The 20,458-nt window shown below is 44.0% G+C and overlaps 1 protein-coding gene across 10 annotated transcripts in view; it reads left to right on the top strand.

Annotated features, from left to right (window-relative positions):
• MIPEP (mitochondrial intermediate peptidase) overlaps positions 1-20,458 on the top strand; it is a 200,559-nt gene that overhangs the window by 95,169 nt on the left and 84,932 nt on the right. Inside the window, exons 17-18 of one of the 10 annotated variants that reach the window (XR_006588087.1) lie at positions 10,115-10,651; positions 11,079-19,626. The exons of 8 other annotated variants lie outside the window; for them this stretch is intronic. The gene's annotated coding sequence lies outside the window, so the exon portion shown is untranslated. Of the gene's footprint in view, positions 1-10,114; positions 10,652-11,078; positions 19,627-20,458 lie in introns of those variants that run through there. One more of the 10 variants, XR_006588074.1, reaches the window with a different exon arrangement.

Here is a 20,458-nt window from a genome sequence, read left to right as displayed (position 1 = left end):
GAATAGTGCGAATTTACCACACAAGTAAAATAATAGCGTATTTTATCATCATAATACTTGTTATCAATAGTTTTGGTCGTCTGGACACTTAATCGTCTGCTCCAGTATATAATGCTAGGCATACTACGTACCTGTTTTTGACTTTATGTGTAATTTACTGTTCTAATGCTGTGTATTACTGAGCCCTGGATCGTCTGTGTTAGTGAAAATTTGTGGCAATGAGAATATTCATCAGTGGAACAAACCATAACAATTGCCTAGATTTAATAGCTTTTTCCAGTTTGCAGAACACTGCCTGATTCATGTGCTGTTGTGCTCGTGTGTTTTTTGTGCTCATTTTTTAGTCTTTGCTTAGTTTTATTTATTTTTTATAGTTTGTTTATTTTGAAACAGAGTGTGCACAAGCAGGGGAGGGGCAGAGACGGTGGGGGTGAGGGGGAGAGAGAGAGGGAGGGAGGGAGGGAGAGAGAGAGAGAGAGAGGGAGAGAGAGAGAGAGAGAGAGAGAGAGAGAGTCCTAAGCAGGCTTTGCACTGTCAGCAGCTCGGAGCCCAACACTGGTCTTGAACTCACGAACCGTGAGATCATGACCTGAGCTGAAACCAAGAGTCAGATGCTTAACCGACTGAGCCACCCAGGCACCCTATTCTTTGCTTAGTTTACAGATGGATGTGATGTGAACTCCATGTAGTTATAACATGATCAGTAAGTGATTAAATCATAGGAAGGCAAAAATTAGGAGGAAGCGGGAAGCTTTCTAAAGCTGCAGAACTTGAGCTTGGCTGAGCTGCTTCCTCTGCCTTTCTTTATCTCCAGTTGTATGGTGACGTTGTATGGTCCTTAGAAGAGAACCCAAACTTCCCTACCGTCCAGATTCCTCTGCGTAATAATGAAATATACAAAGATGAAGTCACAGTGGCAAACAAATTCTGAATCAACTATCAGTAAATTGTTTGAATTTAAAAGAAAGGATGATGTTATTAAGCCCACTATCCTTGTCCTACTTCCTTTTGAGAAAATACAGAGACTTATCTCTTCACTGGGATTGTCTCCCTTGTTCATTGGCAGTAGCTATGGCTCTTTGAGTAAATTGTATTTTGTTTGTTTGTTTGTGTTTTGTTTTGTTTTTAAATTTTATTTTAGACAGGGAGAGAACATGAGCAGGGGAAAGGGACAGAAGGAGAGAGAGAGAATCCGACAAACCATGAGGTCATGATCTGAGCCGACACCAAGAGTCAGACACTCAACTGACTGAGCCACCCAGGCGCCCCAAAGATACTCTTAACTATAGAGAACAAACTGAGAGTTGCTGGAGGTGAGGTGGGAGGAGGAGGGGCTAAATGGGTGATGGACATTAAGGAGGGCACTTGAGATGAGCACTGGGTGTTATATGTAAGTGATGAATCACTAAATTCTTCTCCTGTTAACTAACTAGAATTTAATAAAAACTTGGAACATTAAGGGTGCCTGGGTGGCTCAGTCGGTTGGGCATCTGACTTCGGCTCAGGTCATGATCTCACGGCTCGTGGGTTCGAGCCCTGCGTCGGGCTCTATGCTGACAGCTCGGGGCCTGGAGCCTGCTTTGGATTCTGTGTCTCCCTCTCTCTCTGCCCTTCCCCCACTCACACTCTGTCTCTCTCTCAAAAATAAATAATCGTTAAAAAAAACAAAAACCTCAAAACATAAAAAAATAATAATAACTGGAAGGTTGATAACAGCACTGTTTGTAAAAGTGGAAAAAAAGGAAGAGGTGGGATTCGGGAAAGAACCCAAGTGACTGTCAGTGGAAAAAAATGGATAAATAATTTGTGCCATATTCATTGTCTGGAATTCATGCAGCTGAAACTGAGGGGCACAGATAATGGACTTCTCACAGGTAAACACATAAGCAGTAAAACTCTAACGAAAAGTGAAGGAACAGTAAACACAAAATTCAGAGGGTGCTAACCTCTGGAACAAGGAATGGGATTATACACGTCCTGGAAGTGTCTTGTTTCTTAAACTGATAGTGCATATAACCTTGATAGTTTTGTCATTCTCCTTATCTTAGTAGTTTATAGAAATAGTAGAAAATTGGTATGTGGAAAAGATTTCTCTACGTTAAGAGGTTATTTGGGTTGTGCCATATGTGGTAAAGAATGGATTTAGGGGGAACAGTTGGGAAATTATTCAGGTGCTGGGGTAGAGTGGGTAGCTCGAACCAGGGAAGTGGCTGTGAAGGTGGAAAGATTGAAATGGGTGTGAGAACAGTGTAGAAGGCAGGCTCCATGAGGCGCAGTGGTCGGCTGGACGCGGAGGTCAGGGGGTGGAGAATGAGTGTGAGTTCGTCACGAGCATTGACCCGGGAGGGGGACTTGAGAGCATCCCGCCATGCAGGCTGGAAGAGGGATGGTTTCCCTACAAACTTATCTCTAGGGATGTTTCTCTGCAGTGAATCCTTTTATTCCCTCCAATGAAACCATGAGAACAGGAGAATATAATTTGAACACCAACCTACAGAGTATTCATAATGTTGATAGAACTGCACAGATTATATGCATGTAATGTGGTCTAAACTTTTAGACGGTGATTACGTATGTGTCTGTATTAGTGTCTCTCCAAGCGCATTAATACCTTGAGAATAAAGTGTCCCATCAGCTACGTTTGAGGAATACTTGTTTAAATAATGTTGAGCGGGCTTCTCAGGATCTGTGATGTGCTAATGAACATTGAGTCTCTCGTGCTTTGTTTGAAGGCTTACTAATGACCACAGAACTCTGCCTGGTTCATTTCTAGACATTAGCCCCGTGTAGATCATGTTTTGGCAAACTCTGCTCTTCTGATACGCGATTATTGAACACGGGCAGCTCCAGCCATATCCCGCAATAAATAACGGGTGCTTATTTTTCAAGTGAACAGACTTACTACGTCAGCAATTTATTGATACTTACGACCTAGCTCTAGTGCTGTATATAATGTATAGACAAATGTGATTTGTAATTTTCTTGCTATTCTAACAGTAGTTTGCTAGGGGCCCAAAAGCTGGTTGTAAACAGAGAGCTGTTTTACAGCGTATCCAACGGGCTAGCCTTGTACTATTCGGAGCCTGATGTTTGGTTTTGATATTAATGACCATCTCTTCTCAGAACATTCTGTTCCTAGATGATTGTGTATCACCTCCATTATTTACTCAGAGAGTGGAAGATGCTGCATTTTTATTTTTATAGGATTTCAAGTTTATGTTTTTACACTGTCGCTCATCCCTCTGAAGCAGTTGAGAGGCAGTCATGTCTGGGAGCGTCTGGGTCAAAACCTATCTCTAGCCTTGTGACCGTTCAGTTCTGTCCTTGTGAGTATTTTTCAAGTTCAAAGCATGAACAACTGACTCTGCTGACAGACCGCAGTTTTCCAAGATTTGTTAACGACTCGTTTGTATCTCGCTCGGTTGAACTACCTTTGTGGACTTTGTCGGTGAAGCCGTGTCTCACACGCAGCTATCCTGGGAATAAAAGAATTCTCTGAATAACTTGCCGCCAGTGAGGCCTTCTTTGTCCTTTAGCACCTCATGTTGAAAACAGTGATGAGTACAGAATAAGAAAGTCCTGAGCACCTGAAAATGTCACAATAAGTACATCTGAGGAGATTGTCTTTCTTGTCCATTCATAATTTAAAGTTTGCTATCTTGAATAAAGCTAAAATATACAAGACTTATTCTAGGAAGGCACTTACTGGGATTGAATGACATGTTGATATCCGCTCATTATTCTTGTTAGAACAAACACCGACAAAGAATGTGAAAAGAAAGGACGCCTGGGTGGCTCAGTCGGTTGAGCATCCAACTCTTGGTTTTGGCTCAGGTCATGATCCCAGGGTCAAGGGATCGAGTCCCGTATCAGGCTCCATGCTGACCGTAGAGCCTAAGATATTCCCTCCCTCCCTCCCTCCCTCCCTCCCTCCCTCTCTCTCTCTCTCTCTCTCTGTCTCTCTCCCCCCTCCCCTCTTGCCTCTCTCCCTCCCTCCCCCCCTCCCTCTCCGTCTCCCTCCCCCTCCCTCTGCCCCTCTCCTCTGCTCATGCTCTCTCTCTCTCTCTAAAAAAAAATTTTAGGGGGGTGCCTGGGTGGCTCAGTTAAGCATCCGACTCTTGATTTGGGCTCAGGTCATTTTCTCATAGTTTCATGAGTTCTAGTCCCATGTCGGGCTCTGCACTGACAGCACACAGAGCCTGCTTGAAATTCTCCGTTTCTCTCTGCCCCTCCCCTGCTTGCACTCTCTCTTTCTAAAATAAAAAAAAAAAAATTAGTTAAAATTAGTTTTAGTTAAAATTAATTTTTAGTTAAAATACAGATACAGATGGAACTATAAGCTATGATCACAGACTGCACTGAGCAGGGAGAATTTGCTGAGTAAGATGAAGGGAAATTTAGAAGACAACTGAGGGGAATATTTAAGCAGTGGGCACACAGTGGATCAGCCAGTGTGGTTGGAGAAGATCTTCTAATTGGAACAGCTTTTTTTTTTCTAATGTTTGTTTATTTTTGAGAGAGAGAGAGAGAGAGAGAGAGAGAGAGAGAGACAGAGCACAAGTGGAGGAGGGCCAGAGAGAGAGGGAGACACAGAGCCCGATGCGGGGCTGGAACTCACGACCTGTGGGACAGTGCCCTGAGCTGAAGTCGTTCGCTTAACCGACTGAGCCACCCAGACACCCCCCCCACCCCGAACAGCTTTTTTTCAAGTACCAGCAAAAACCAAAATTTTAAACGTACTATTTTCCGTTTCTGCTACTATGAAAACAGTATAATGCTCTGCTCTTTTCTATTATTTTAGGGTTACGTTGACTGTAGTAGCTTAGAACGTGCTTTATAGAACATCTATTTTGGCTGTGTGTTCTGCATTCCCAAATAAACAGGCTAATAAGTGAACTTTTAGCATACAGTTTATGTGCAATTTGACGGCTTCCCTTCCTGAAATTGCTCAATTTCTAGAGCGGATTCTTACCCTGACATTGCTGATGTCATGACAATACGTGCAAAGGAAAGTAACCTGTAATTTACCAGTTGGGAGATGGTGTGCAACCAACCAGTGGTAAACCCACTTGTTCGCACAACGGGCTCATCCCAGACGAACTTTCAAACTGACCTCTTAACCATGTGGAAGGACATGAAATCAACATAGTGGGAGAGTACAGAGAGATTTTGAGAGTACTTTTACCGTGTTTATTTTACTGTATGGAGTTTTTTTTTTTTTTTAAGTCTAAAAAAGAAGAAAAATAAGCAGAAACACAATGAGAAAATGGCCTTGCTACACACGGTTTGGGTGTGAAGACTGATTTATTGCCATTAGAGTTCATTCTCTTTCCTGTTTACTTGATAGGCAGTCTCGAAGGGCTTCTTTCTTCAGTATAAGTAAGTGAGTGAGTCGGTATATTTGTGTAGAAATCCCTGTGGATAGCTGACACTTGTGCGTTCAGATTAAAAATCATGTTTAAAAAGTCCAATTTTAAGTGTATACTTCAGAAGTTTCCAGAGGAGATTACATAATTTTAATTTAAAATTATATTACAGCTTAGTGACCTCACATAGACTCAAGTGTTCATGATTTTATTTTAAAAGCTTTAATTTTTAGAAAAACTGGTAAATCATGACGGTAAGAAATAATAGCGCTCATAAGTGATTTCTACCATCTCGATTAAAATGGCAGTCACATTTTTTTCCAGTTACTTTTAAAGTAAGGCCGATAAGAGAAACTGATCATATGGGAGGCTTTATTTAGAAATCTGAGGTCTGCTTTCGACCTGTTCTTAACCTCACACCTGTTCAGAGGTTGGTTTAAAGAATGGCATAAAAGTCTCTCTTTTTAATGTGGGGGGAGAAAAATACTACCTGAAAACAATAGAAGTAGAGCCCTGAGTGGTTGAAAGTCCATCTTTCTCTCTCCAGAGACTTCAACCTCATTTATTTAATAAAAATCTTCATTCCTCCTATTTAGTTTTTTTTCCTTCTTCTTCCTGGGGAAGCAGTTCTATTTCCTCCCTTTTCTTACGCGCTAGCCCTTTTGCAAGTGGAAAAACAGTTCCAGAAAGCGAAGGTATTAGCCAGGTATCACACTAGTTTGGAATATTTGTTGTTGCTAAGCAAATGTTAGATTAAACAAAACAATATTTATTTTTTGCTTATCTGGAATACAAAGACCATGTGGTGCGTATCTAAAAAAAAAACCTAAGTAGTTAATTGCATGTTAAATTCCTTTCCTCTTTGGCTGCATAAACAACTGAGAAAATATTTACCTTCTCTGTCATGCTAGATTTATTTACGACTTTGTAACTAAAACACAGAAGTGTTATAAATTGAAACTTTAATCTCATGATTGACTCATTTTCTAAAAATTTATATGGTTTCAGTCTGTGGGACAGCTGCAACTCTAGATTTCACTGATTTAAAACACGGGGAAATTATAGGACTACCCGGGTTGTTTTTATAATAGAGCTCTTTGGGCCAAGTCACCGGCTTTCATTTTTGTCTTAGTTTTCACAAATAGAGCTATACTTTCTTTGTTTTTTTTAACCCCCTGCAAATTTACATGCGTTAGATATAATGAAATGAAAATCCAGAATATTAGGAGTTTTTCCTATAGCAAGTAAACTGTATATTTTAAATGATGCACATGTGTCTTTTAGATTTTAGGCAGTTTACGTTTCAGGAAGTGGCTTCTCTGGTGATTCTCTAAGTAAATTATGTTCTCATCCATGGCAAATATGAGCTGTGAGCAGGACGCGGGGACCTCACTATTATTCATGGAATGACAGTACCCAGAGGGGCTTGCTACAATGTCTTTTTACCTCTGTGCCTTGTGACCAACAGAGAAGCCAAGGGCAACATTAGTAAGGTAAGGAAGGCTCCCCTTGAGTGATATTAACTTTACGTTTTAATTATATTTTGAGTAGGAGTATATGCACATGCCTGAAAACCGTAAGATGTAAAAACGTGAAAGGGTCCATGTGTAACGTCCCTCCTGTGCTCCCGTCCCCCTGGCCCTCCGCCTCTGTCCATAGGGGTCCCTGGTGTTCCTGTTGTCTCTCACATACTGACCTGGAGTGGAAATCGCTTCTGTGAGATATAAAGATACATCGAATCCGCAGTCTCGGTGACGACCTTCCTCACCGCGTCTCCTGCCCTGTCTCCCAGATGGGTGGATGCTAGCCTGGGCAGTTACAGTTCTCTTAACGAGTGTCCCCTGACCGACTTTCCCTCTCTCAAATCCACACAGCTATCTGGGAGATCTTTTCTAAATGCACATTCGCTTATAACCCCCCTTCCCTTAAAACCCCTCAGTGCCTTCCACTGCTCTTGAGCCAAAGGCCGAAGACCTTTGCCGCCCACGGGTTCCCGTGGGGCCTGGTCAGCCCAGCCTTGTCCAGCTGAACGCAGCCTCCTTTCTTTGGCTCCAGGTTCTTGGCACTCACTTCCCTCTGCCTGGAGCACGTTCTCCTGTGTTCTCACTCTGCTCCGCTGGGAATGTCACTCCCCCAGAGCTCGCCGGTTCCTCTGTCGCACACCCTCACAGAACCCAGTTCTTCCCCTGCGTGTGGATCATCCCAGTTCCTGATTTCTCGAGGTCATTTGATTACTTTCTGTCTTCCCAAGGGGAGTGACATTCACATAGCAGCAGGGCCCATTTCTGATCCGTTCATTATTCCTTCAGGTCACTTGTGCATGGTAGTGCCCAACAAATGTTAGTAGAAGGTGTTTTGTTTTGTTACCGTCTTATTGAGGCAGAACTTACATGAGATACACAAATCTTAGTACACAGCTCCAGGAAATCTTACATCGGTGTATACCTGTCTCATTGCTACCCAGGTCAAGATATACACCGTTTTCAGCACCTGCTTTTAGGAGGCCCCTGCAACCTGCCAGTCAATATTCCTTCAATATACCTTCCCCACAAGGTAACCACCAGCTTTGCCTGTTTCGAACCTGAGCTAAGTACCACCGTGTGTTAGGTACTCTTTTGAGCGTAGCGTCTTCTATACGGCATCGTGTCTGTGAGATGCATGCATCTTGTTGCGTGGTTTAGTGACCTGTTCTTTTCCAGTGCTTTGAAGTATTCCATTTTTTTTTTAACGTTTATTTTTGAGACAGAGACAGAGCATGAACGGGGGAGGGGCAGAGAGAGGGAGACACAGAATCCGAAACAGGCTCCAGGCTCTGAGCCGTCAGCACAGAGCCCGACGCGGGGCTCGAGCTCACGGACTGCGAGATCGTGACCTGAGCTGAAGTCGGCTGCTTAACCGACTGAGCCACCCAGGCGCCCCGAAGTATTCCATTTTTAATATGCCACAATGTACTAATGTGTTCCACTATTGACTGACATTTGAGTTATTTCCCTTCTGGGGTTATTGTGAATAAAGTTCCTGCGAATATTCATGTATATATCTTTTGATAGACACAAGCATTCATGTCTGTTGAGTATATAGCTAGGAGTAATTTGGGGTATACTTTAGCTTTACTGCAGCTCTCGCCAAACAGTTTTTCAAAATAATTCTCCGGGGTTTGCACACCAACAGGCAATGTTCGGATGCACCGTTTGTTCCACGTCCTGTCCAATACTTGATATTGTCAGTCCTTTTACTTTTAGCCACTTTGGGAGGATGGAGCCATATCACATTGTGGTTTTAATGTGTACTTTTCTCATGACTAAGAACTCCGGGCACTTCTTCGTATGTTTATGGGCCGCTTGAATGTCCTCTTTGTGTAAGGATTTTGGCTCGGATGTGGATGAGTAGGAAGCCATCCGAAGGTTTCAGGTAGAGGTCAGATAGAATTTGGAGTATAAGAGAGGGAGAAGAATCAAGAGTGATTGCGAGGCTTTTGGCCCAAGTGGCCAAAAGGAAAGCGTTGCCTTTAACGTGGAGAGGAGACTGTGGGAAGGCTAGGTCCTTGGGGCAATCAGGAAACCAGTTTTAGGAGTACTAAGTATGAGATGCCACTGGTCAAACAAGAGAAGTTGTCACGTAGGCTGGTGGATATACAAGTCCAAAGTTCAGAGGAGCAGTCTGTGCTGGAGATAGGGATTTGCAGTTATCCACACATAGATTATATCAAAGCCAACGGACTGGGTGAGATCACCCTGAGGAGTGATGAGCCCTGGGCCATCATTTAAAGGGCTGGAAAATGAGGAAGGACCAACAAAGAAGGAGAGAGAGAAACCAATGAGTTAGGAGGGAAATGTAAGAGCACGCTGTCCTGGAAACCAGTGGTCTCATTTGGAATGTATGGCAGTTGGATGGGGTAAGCTCGAAACCAGTCGTACTGAAGAACCTGGGAGTTGACGAACGGGGAGTAGGAAATGTGACACGGGTTCACATTAGTTTGGAAATGGACGGGCAGCGTTTCTGTTTATTTGTTCCTGGGGCTCTGCGTGGGGGCGGGGCCGGGATGCCCATTCACTTTCGTACTGAAGCTAAGAGGCTTTCCAAACTTTGGAGTTGTGTTATAGGGACAGAAGAGGGAAGATTAAGTAATCTACCCAAGATGTTCCAAGCAAGAGTAGTGTACATGTTGCGTCACTTTATGCATATTTACTGTCGTGAAATAAATACCAGATGGAGCCAACACTTAAATAGAAAAAAACAAGCCCTTATCTGCCTCCTTTTAGCTCCTCTTATCTTCTCTTTCGTTTAGAGAAGGATAGTAGGTTAAAAAGAGATGGAAGAAATTACAAATGAAAATACAGATGAATGGATTTGACCACAAAAATTTTAATTTCTCTCAGGAAATATGAATAAAATTCACAGACAAGCATACTGGTTTTCAAAAATTGCAACACTTAATGGTTTATATTGTTGCTGCATAAAGAGCGCATAGAAATACAAATAAAAAACGGGCAGAACAACAACAACAAAATCCCGACACTCCCCCCAAAGGAAAATAGGCATAGAAGTCAGTCACAAAAGAAGACAATGCAAATAGTTCATATGGAGCTACAAAAAATCGTTTGACTTTCCTGGCGCGCAAAAGTATGCAAATGGAAATAACAGCAAAATGACACGTTCGCTTATCATATGACTCCATATTCTATTAAAAGACAACACTAGTGATTGTGTCGATACACCGATGTAGATATTTTTATTTTTGTTTCTAGGAGGAGGAATGGGTTTGGCAGGAGGGATCAAGAACATGGAAGTCTACAAAAGCCATTAATGTAGCACTGAGGAATTTATTCTGAAGATACACATAGAAAACCCAATAAAGCTGGACACCTGATAATTAGCACATCTACAAGAAATTGGAGTCCAACATTGGAGGAAAGGTTAAGCAAACCGTGTTGTACCCTGTGCTTGTCATTAGGCCTGCCCACTTAGCACTGCGCTATCTCTGACATGCGGTAGAATTGCACATCTTTGCTCTGTGCGGTTAGTTGTGGCCACGTGACTTGATCTGGCCAAAGAAATCGGGCAGAAGTGATGGGGCTCATTGCTGGGCTGCAGCAGTTAAGAGCCACTGCACACTTGTCCACATTTCCTCCCTGTTGGCCCAGCAACCAATGACCTTCCGGGTGGTGGAGACTCAGAAAGCCTGGATGCCTAAGTGCTGCTGACGTGAGAGGAGTCCGCTCACCCGAGAGAGATGTGTCGTCTGCTCAAGGAACAGATCTTTGCTGTTGGAAGCCACTGAGACGGTAGGATTCATGTTACTGTCATCGTCACTTAGTATATCCTGACTCATAGAGGCCACACGATGAAATAATATACAGCCGTTAACGTTCACAAAGAATTCTTAATATCACGTTAGTGAAAAGCATGTAATAAAATCATAGATAGTGTGATTTTTGTCTTTTGGAAACCGAAGGGAGCTTTCACATTAACAACTGTTTATCACAGTCACGGATTACAGGTGTCAATTTCCTTTTTGTATTTTTCATTCCGATTTTTCTTTAAGGAGCACAGACTCCTTGTAAAGTTGGAAGGGCAGACATGCACACACACAGACACACATAGCTTCCGTTGGCTTCCAGTGACACAGGCATTCATTCAGTTCTTTCTGTGCCATTGAAGACATAAAGGCCATTGAAATGTCAGTGACCATATGGCCCTTCCTTTCCTCAGAGCCCAGCTGAGATGAAGGAGCAGGGCTGAGCCTGGATTAGGTTCAGAAGAGAAGCTCCTTCTCCCCATGGCTTGAGTTCTGGATATAAAATTCACCACACCTGAGCCTGAATACTTTCCCTCCCTTCTTCGAGAGATCTTGGAGGTTGGGAATGCAGACTCTCTTGTCCCGGAAAAGGTACATTCTAAAAGAGATGACTTTCGAGGTGATGCCCAGCGTCTTCACAGCACCGAGCAGTTTTTCACTGCAGGGTACTGTGCGAAAGTACCATGGCAGAGAACGTAAAAGAGAGAGAAAGTGTGTTCTTCACCTGGACAAAAGTTACACGGACGTTAATAAATGAAAATGAATGGATTTCTTTGCAACCAAGTCTGTAATGTGATTCTCTTACTTTCCCAGATCACCTTCAAGTCCCAGGTGTCTTTACTAGGATTAAATTCAATCCTCGATAAAACGTAGTTTAGACTTGGCTCATTCTTGTTCATCATCTTCCAAGGGCCTTTCTTGCTGTGTGCCAGGCACAATGTGTTGATCCTACGTGCAGAGCAGACAGTAGGCTGGACTCCTATCTACGTGCCAAACTGAGGCCTCCCCCCGCGCCCGCCCCTTGTGTTTTCCCAGGCTCCGTCTGGTATTCACCCTTTCCCCTCTTGCTCTGAGACTGTGCCCCAGAACCCTAACTCCTATCCCTAGCTCTTGTTCAAGGTTCTGAACCCAGTTTTCAATATAGTAGAAGAACTACAGCTAACTATGGATGCATATGTCTTGTCCATTTGACTATTGTAGCCTTAAAATAAATCCCTAAGGGTGAAATTGCGTAACTAGAAGATACGTGTAGAGTTTATGTTCTGGTACACGTCGCAAAGTTAAAATCCAGATGGCTTTTCCTTGATGACCCCAGTTATGGATTTGATTTTAATTTTTGCCAATCTGATAGACCACACATACTTTAATTTATTTTTGCTTGCAATTCTTTTATTACTGGTGAAACCAACAGCTTCCCCTATGGTGTCTTACCATCCAGTAGGAATTGAATTTTGTCTATTTTTGTCATTTTCCCGTCTTTACGTTCATCTTTTTGTTACTCGTTTTCATAGGGGCGTCAGCCTTTTAGTCTTTTTGTCATAATTTTGTCCTCCCATTTTGTTATTTATCTTTCAGCTTCTTTTATGATTTTTTTTTTAACACTTAGAAGGTTTCATGTTTGTTACTTAGCTTGATGGCAATAAATGTTGTTTTGAGTTAAATCTTTTAGACTTTTCTTTCAGTTTTTTGTCAGCCTTCAAGAGAGCTTTCTGGCCTAACTGCATTCAACTTTCTGTCCACATTTTCTTCTCATACTCTTGTGGTTTTATTTTTCATCTTTCAGTCTTTGTTTAAGTTTGTGGCAGTGTTAAGGGATGAGATTGGAACTGGCTTTCGTTTCTCTAGTTGGTTTTTGAATAACCCGTTTTCCCCTACTGACTTGAAAAGATGCCCTCTGTGAGATGTGAAGTTTTCCTGCATGACAAGGTTTGTTTCTAGGCTTTCCATTTCAGGGGTTCTTGCCCAGACTGGATAATCATTTGTGGAAGTTTGGGTGTTTGTTGTTGGTTGTTTATTAATAGAGATGCCTTTGTTCCTCTATTTACGTCATCTACCTATTCCCGTCACCATGTTGCACATTTATAACATTCTTACTGGAAGGTCCCTTCTGTATCTTATTACATGAATTCCTGTTTTAAGATTTTTTTTTCTGTTGTGAATGGATATTATATATCCCCCAGCACCTTTTTCCAGCTAGTCTCCATTGGTACATAGAAGTTATTTATTTTCGTTTTTTACTTTTGTGGCTGACAGTCTTGATGAGCAACTGACTGTTTTCAATACTTATTTACCAGGTTTTAGGGATTTTCCAGATATGTTTCTATATATGTTTATCTATTTATCTACATCTATATAGACATAGACAGATATACACATAGATACATATTTATATAGATACATATCCCACAGCACATGTAAGTAATATTTTTGCCACCCCTTTCCAATTTTTATGCGTCCGTGTGTCCTTGACTGGTGCTGAACTTTCAAAATAATGCTGAATAATAATAGGGAAGTTGAGCATACTTGTTTGGTTTATGGTTTTAACGGAATGTTTTAGGTTTCACCTGTGATTTGAAAGAGGCCCAGAGCGTGTGAGGGCCAGAGAAAAGAATACTCCAGGATAGTCACATCTTCAGATTACAAAGGTGGGAGTGAGAAGGTTCCGTGAGGAAGTAGGAGGTCCGCAGCTGAGGTTCTGTGTAGGGGAAGGAGTCTGAGTGAAGGCGTCTCCCCCGTGGAGGGCCAGGTTGACTCTGCCTGGGAGACGGTGCAGGAATAAGGTGGGTGCGAGGCTTCAGGATCAGATGGCCTAGAGCCAGGCTTAAGCATCAGATCTTCATCTGTAAGATGGTGATATCGAACCCACTATGGTTATCGTAAGAGTGAGAGAATATTTGTCAAAAGCACTTAGCCCAATGCCCGGCACATAGTAAATGCAAAACAGATGTTAAACATTATTAGTATTGTGAGTGTAGTAAGTGATCACTGAAAGGGGACATTTTTTAAAATTTGGATGTAGTTGACACAGAATGTTACGTTAGTTTCGGGTATACGACAACACAGTGATTTGACGCGTTTGTACGTGACCCTGTTCTCATCACAAGTGTAGCTCCTGTCACCATATGACACTACGACAGTACCATCGACCGCGTTCCCTGCGTTGGCTTTTTTATTCAAAAGGAGGGATTTAAATGATCAAAAATGGCATTTGAGGAAGAAAATCGCATCACTTGCATGTAGGATGGGTAACAGATAAAAATAGATGGGAATCTCGTGTGTGGGCCACCTTCTTTTGTCAGTGACTTTTGAGGGTGATCCCTATTCCCGAAAGACAGCCGGAGGCCCCCCGAGGTAAGGCGCGGCTGGCTGCTTGAGTAGCGCTATGGTGGCTTTGCGCCCTTCTAGCTGCTCTCCATGCCCATATGTGGTTATTGACGTGTGAGAATAGCTTATCTTGGTGTCTTTTCCACCTCTTTATGTATTTAATAATGACAGAAGCGAGGACCCAGCTCGTTGGCTCGCTTTAATATGTGTTATTTTCAGATCCTTAACTTACTGACGGTGTAGTCATTCTTTTTACACGTGTATATTTTTATGTGTCTCGGGGAGGCTTTGAAATACTTGCTGATTTATGGAGAGTGAAACCTCAACCAAACTTTCTCGGCACACTTAGGAAAACTCAGACTCTTAAAAGCTAAAATCAAACAATATTTGAGATGATTTATACAATTTCAGCAATAACTTTTTTCCACTTAAGCCCAAGTACAGTCTAAACAACCCTTCCCCACTGCTAAGTCCTTTAAACGGAGCGGTGGAGGTCTATAAATCAAACGGTAGTTTACATTTGTTTCACAACCACTTTTTGCAACCTGTTTTCCCTCTTAAAACTTAGTATATTCTCCGAAATGTTCAGCCAGTCCTATGTTGAGATTAAATTAAAGTGAACAAAGAAATATACAAAAAGATTTTGGAGAATAATAGATGGCCACAGTTTAGAAAGGCACAGTATTGCAAATGAGTAGAGTAATGCTAGACGCTGCTGAGCTGGCTCGTTTTAAATAAGAGAATTCAGCCGTGAGCGGGTTTGTCTCCATCGTGAGGAATCAGCACAGTCACCGTGGTGGAGTTATCTCAGATTAGTCTGCTGGTACCGATCCCAAGAATCCACAGGGCACTTTAATCCTAATTATGTTTAATAACCTCTTATTTTGAATTAAAACTTCATAATATTCATTCCACATATTCGTGAGTGGCAAACATAGTTCTCATGTGCCCTCCAGCCAGCTTCCCCAGGGACGGTATCCCCCATAACCAGAGTGCACACGGTTGGATCCAAGAAACGAGTACTGACACCGTGCTGTTTATTCCGTGTCGTGAATTACTTCGACATCCTGTATTTGCTCGTGATGAGTACCTCTGAAGCTTATTGTCTTTTCTTTCTCAGGGTGGGACATCTCAGAGTGGTTAGCTAAAAGCAGTTCATAATTTTAATCTACAGCCTACGACTCCTTTTGTTCTGTGTAGATGATAAGCAGAGTTCACGAGCTCCGTGAACACAGGACTGATAGAAGCAGAGTCAGTAGAGACTGGCACATCATTTGAGAGCCTGCGTCCTGATTACACATAATGTTAGAAAACACATCAAAGTGCTAAGTGCAGAGAGGCACAGAGGTGATTTATCTCTTCATAAACTACTTCCCTGCAGGTAAAATCTAGCATAGGCTGTGAAAGCACCCATCTTAAGCTTTCTCATCTGCTGGCGTATCCTTGGCTTCTCTCTCTGCTTAGAGTAGTGCTGGTTTCCTTACCTGCGTCCTTGAACCATTAACGTGTTGACTTTCAAGCATTTTGACCAAGCCCACAGGAAGGAATGCATTGTATTATGATGATGATACAAATATATGTATGTACGTTTAGGGGTGTGTGTGTGTAAAAGTGAAGCAAAGTACCACGGACTAAAAGTTATCCTAACTATGTGCATGGTGGTCCAGTATTTTCTGTTCTGCATTTTCACTTTTTAAATACTGGTCACAACCTACTCTGTTGGTTTCACAAACCACTAGTAGATAAGGGCCCCACAGTTTGAGAAACACCACGTTCATTTATCTTGCCCCCCCCTTTTTTGCCTCTTCTACCCTCCTTTTCCAAATCAACCATAAAACCTTTCTTAGCAAGAGAGATTTTGCAACTAAATTACTGAGAAATAAAACTACAGCTCCTATTTAATCCCAACAGTATCATCTCTCCTCACGGGGGTTAATTCATTTGACAGACATCGTCTTTGGGGAAGAAGGGTATGTATAAATAAGCTAGTGTGAAAAATGATGCATTGTGATGCTGTGAGAACTCTGTTACAGACACAGAGGTGTTTAATCGTGCCTCCTGGCGTCAGAAATGGCATTTTATCTCTGCTTAGTTCACTCCAAGTCAGGTTCTACCTCAGGTTAAAGCAGTGTAGCGGGGAGGGAGAGGGGGACAGGGGAAGCATGATGGGGACAGAGGATGGTGAGGGAATATGCTTGTCTCGGGTTGCCTGACGACAGGCATGGGAGGCATGGGAGCAGGGGCTGGGGGCTGGGTGTTGAAAATGAAACTAGGATCAAACACTAAGGAGTCCTGTGTGTCTGCACCGAGGCTTATACATGATCCTGGAGGGAAAGGGGAGACCCTGGAGGTTTGAAGTTTGTAAGCAGAGTAGTGACACAGGCAGGGATCAGCTATAGGGGAGAGTGAAGGTTTCAGTATCGAGCGTGGGTTGGAGGGCAGAAACATTGAAGGCAGGGGTAGTAATAGATGCGAACAAATACAAAACATATCGTGGATTTTACCAGATACTGAAAAACATGCATTTTTATTTGTAAAAATGATCTCCTTGATCATTTCGATAACATTTCACTGTCTCCTGCCTCAGCAGTGCATTCACAGATCTTTTCATTAATATCTTTTACCCAGCATTTTAGTTGTTTCATTTGGGACCGTTACTTGAAGTATCAAACTGAAGCCCCTCTGTCCGGCTTCTCCCTTCCTTCCTTCCTTCCTTCAGTTATTCCTATTCAGCGTTTGCTCTGTGTTCCATTCTGGGAGATTACTTTGCAGTTTTTTTTCCTTGCTACCTTTTTCACTACTGTTATTTTAGTGTTAGCTTTGTTTTTTGCTTTTCACAATTAGGGTTTTATTCCCAGTAGCTGCTGCTGCTTTTTCATAGCACCTTGATCTTGTTTAACAAATGTGATTCTTTTTGTCAGTGTATGTATATGTGTATGTACACACACGTGCACATAGCTCCTGCCTTAAAGGTCTTACAGAATAGGCAGAAGATGATAAAGGTCTAAATCCAGGCATTGATGTTAGACATCTGCATAAGGGAAGAAATACAAGAAATCTATTGAGATACAAATTTTCAGGACCTGAGGGTATATCGAAGGTAACGGGAGATGAGGAATCACGAGGCAGAGCTGATCCTCAACCAGAACAAAAGCATCTAGGAAAAACCCACAGTTCACAGTCAGTGCTGAAAGTCTGAAAGCTTTCTCCTAAGACAGGAACAGGACAGTACTGGCTGCCATCACCACTTCTATTGAATGTTATACTAGAGGTTTTGGCCAGAGCAGTTAGGCAAGAAGAAGGAATAAAAGGCATTCGGGCTGGAAAGGAGGAAATAAAATTACTTCTGTTGCAAATGACATGAGCTTGTATGTAGAAAATCCCAAGGAATCCATAAAAAACTATTCGAGCGAATAAACAGGTTCAACAAGGTTGCAGGATAGAAGAGTAATAATGAAACTCAACTGTATTTCTATACTCTAGCAACAGACAGTCCAAAATTAAATGAAGAAAAGAATTCCATTTGTAATAGCATCGAAAAGAATAAAGAACTCAGGAGTGAACTTAACAAAAATGTTCAACATTTGTGTACTGTAAACCGTAAAACATTATTGAAAGAAGTTAAAGAAGCCCAAAAGAAATGGAAAGACGTCTCCCATTCATGGACTGGAAGACTCATCATGAACGCAGTAATCCCCAAATTGGTCTACAGATTCAAAACAATCGTGAAATCTCAACTGCCTCTTTTTTTTTTTTTTGGTGCCAAGACTGAAAGCTGGTAAAAAAAAAAAAAAATCATACTGAAATGCAGAGGATCCAGAAGAGCCAAAACGATCTTGAAAAAGAAGAGAAAAGTCAGAGGGCTCACCCTTCCCAGTTTCCAAACTTGCTACAAAATCTGCAGTTATCAAGGCTGTAGAATTCCAGGAGTGACCTCGCCCGACCGGCCGCGTAAGAGACAAATCTCAGCAATTAGATAGCTGCCCACAAACACAAACGGACCTGGGAAAGGCTTGGAGTCCACTTAAGAATGTTTGGCAACGCAGTGGAACAAAAGGGCCCTGAGAAGAATCGCCTCCGAAGAGAAGGAAGACGGCTTGGCTTTGCGGGCATCGCTCAGCGCCCGCGGGGAGCTCCCCAGCCACACTCGAGAAGCAAGAGCTGTGTGAACGGCCCGCTTCCTCCGCCTCGAGGGGCACCACACGAGGGTCACGCGTCAGGTGCGCCCCACCTACGCTGGCAAAACCGAGGCGTGTAGAAACAGCAAGGCCCGAGGAAGGACAACGGGCTACCGACAGCAGCCAGGCGGTCGGAGCGATGGTGGGTAACCGTGACCTTCCCTGCAGACAGATCCAGCATATTCTGCCACCAAGACAGGGCCCAGACGTGGGCCCCCTGCAGATGTCACCAGCGTTTGCCCCACGGGTGTTCGTGTCTGTGGACACCAGCCGCCCGAATCTCCCCGCTCCCTTCCCTCCCCGACTGGAGCCCTAGAACTCCACCAGCCTGGGCCTCGGAGGCTACGTGAGGGCAGCACGCCAGCCCCGACCCTCGCCGCCGACCTCCACGGCTGTGTGCGGCACCCGTCGCCAGCCTCCGCTGTGCGCACCTGCCTGGGGTGAGACATCCAGGCCTCCGCAGCTACCGCAGGCCTAGACCGGGCCCTGTCTTTTGTCACCGGCCTCGCGATCGATCGTGCTCACCTGCAGGTCGCCGCCCCTGCAGGGCCGCCAGCTGCGTGCCCCGGGCCCCCGTGACCAGTCTCCACTGCGGTGCACGTGCCCGGGGAGAGACCGGCCGGCCGGGGGCAGCATGCCAGCGGCCAGGGCCCCCACAGCTGCCCGTGAGCCCAGAGCCGGCCCCAACCCTTCTGCCTGCCCTGCCGCCTGCTGCTACACGTGTCCGCGTCCGGCCCTCGCGACCACACTGGCACCTGCGGCTGCTCCCTGTGACCTGGAGTTCACGCCACCGGGTCGGGCCACCGCTGCCCCCGGCTTTGGTGCCTAGCCAGTGTGGATCTGGAAGCACCACTGAGGACCCTGAGGGCCCCGCAGCCACCTCAGACCCTCCCGCCTCCCACCCTGCCACACCTGGTGGACCGCCTCAGTCAGGACTGGCGCCTCTCCAAAGTGACCTCTGCCCTGGGGAGGGGGAGCCCTCCCCCCAGCCTGCCCACCGGCACAGCCACAGCCGTTGCGGCCGGGCCTCTCAGCCGGCTGCACCAGGGGCTGGCCCCTCTTGCCAGCGTGCCCACAGCAGCTGTGGCCGGGGCTCTGAGCCAGCCTTGCTGGGGGCCGGCCCGGCCCACCAGTGCTCCTTCCGTAACCATGGCCTGTCGCTGCCAACAGATGGGCTGGGGTAGAACCGGAACAAATAATCCTATTAATTTGTATGAAACCACAAAAGAGCCTGGATGGCCAGAGCAGTCTTGAGAAAGAAGAACAGAGCTAGAGGTATCAGCTTCCAGATTTCAAGCTACAAAGCCGTGGCGATCAAACGGTTGGTACTGGTCCCGAAAAAAGACACAAAGATCAATGGATCAGAACATAAAGAATATATGGCCATGTAACTATGATGAAAAAAGAATACACAATGGGAAAAAGACAATCTTCAGTAAATGGTGTTGGAAAAACTGGACCACTTTTTTTTTAAGTTTATTTATTTATTTTGAGAGAGAGAGAGAGAGAGAGAGAGTGTTCATGGGGCAGAGAGAGCAGGAGAGAGAGAATCCCAAGTAGGCTTCGCGCTGTCAGTGCAGAACCCTACATGCGGCTCAATCTCACAAAGCAAGAGATCATGACCTGAGCTAAAATGAAGAGTCGGCTGCTTAAGCCTGAGCCACCCAGGCGCCCCTGGACCACTTTCTTATACACACAAATGAACTGAAAATGGATCGAAGGCCTAAATGTAAGACCTAAAACTCCTAAAGGAAAACATACACCCGAAGCTCTTGGACATCACCCTTAGCAATATTTGTCTGGATTTGTTTCCTCAAGCAAGGGAAACAAATGCAAGAATAAACAATCGGGACCACATCAAATTGGAAAGTTTTTGCACCGCAAAGGAGACCATCAATAGAATGAAGTCAACCTGCTGAATGGGAGAAGACATTCGCAAATGATGTATCTGATAAGCGGTTAATATCCAGAATATATAAAGAATTTATATATATCTCAACACCAAAAAAGCAAATAATCCAATGAAAAATGGGCAGAGGAGGACCTGAGTAGACATTGTTCCAAAGAAGACATACGAATGCCAACAAACACATGAAAAGGTGCTCACTATCGCTCATCATCAGGGAAATGCAAATCGAACCCACAAGAAGATACCACCTCCTACCAGTCAGAATGGCTAGTGTCAAAAAAACAGTAACAAGTGTTGGTGAGGATGTGGAGAAGAGGGAGCTCTCGTGCATTTCTGGTGGGAACGTAAGTTGGACAGCCCCTGTGGAAAACAACCAACCAAG

This window comes from Felis catus, chromosome A1, assembly GCF_018350175.1.
Source record: "Felis catus isolate Fca126 chromosome A1, F.catus_Fca126_mat1.0, whole genome shotgun sequence".
In the NCBI taxonomy this organism is placed as follows: Eukaryota; Metazoa; Chordata; class Mammalia; order Carnivora; family Felidae; genus Felis; species Felis catus.
Note: the sequence above shows the minus strand (reverse complement) of the source record. Positions and strands in the feature narration are given on the sequence as shown.